Genomic DNA, 545 nt, shown 5'->3' on the forward strand with positions numbered 1-545 from the left:
CGGCGGCGGCGTACGTTTGGGGCGGAGGGGGCAAATTAGGTCGAGTGGGGAGGAAGGGATGGAGGGGAATAGGTGGAGTGGGGGGGGGGGAAGCTTACTAATGGCGCACCCAGCAGCGGTGCGCCATTAGAATGTTTTTTTATGACAGTTCGAGCCATCAGGTTATATTCCACCTAACCCAATCTACATCAGAACCCACCCACTAGCCCGACTGGTCAGCACGCAACACACACACTGGAGGTCCTGGGTTTGATCCCAGGCTCCCCAATTTTTGTTTTTGTGCATTTAAAATGATGTTTGATATTTATTTGTGTTTAAATATGTTCAAACTTATTTAAATCATAACAGTAATATTTTTTTATAAAAACAGTAATATTTTTTTAAAAAATATGTTCAAATTTGTGTAGCGGGGGAGGGTGCGGTTGATCGTCGGCGGCGAGGGGGACGTCGATGTCCCATGAACACGGTTTTCGAAGACCCGGGATCTCTATCTAGCTGGCGATACGTTGTGTCATCCATGCACCTTACGCATCCAGAAAATCCGT

This window comes from Triticum dicoccoides, chromosome 5A, assembly GCF_002162155.2.
Source record: "Triticum dicoccoides isolate Atlit2015 ecotype Zavitan chromosome 5A, WEW_v2.0, whole genome shotgun sequence".
Lineage (NCBI taxonomy): Eukaryota > Viridiplantae > Streptophyta > Magnoliopsida > Poales > Poaceae > Triticum > Triticum dicoccoides.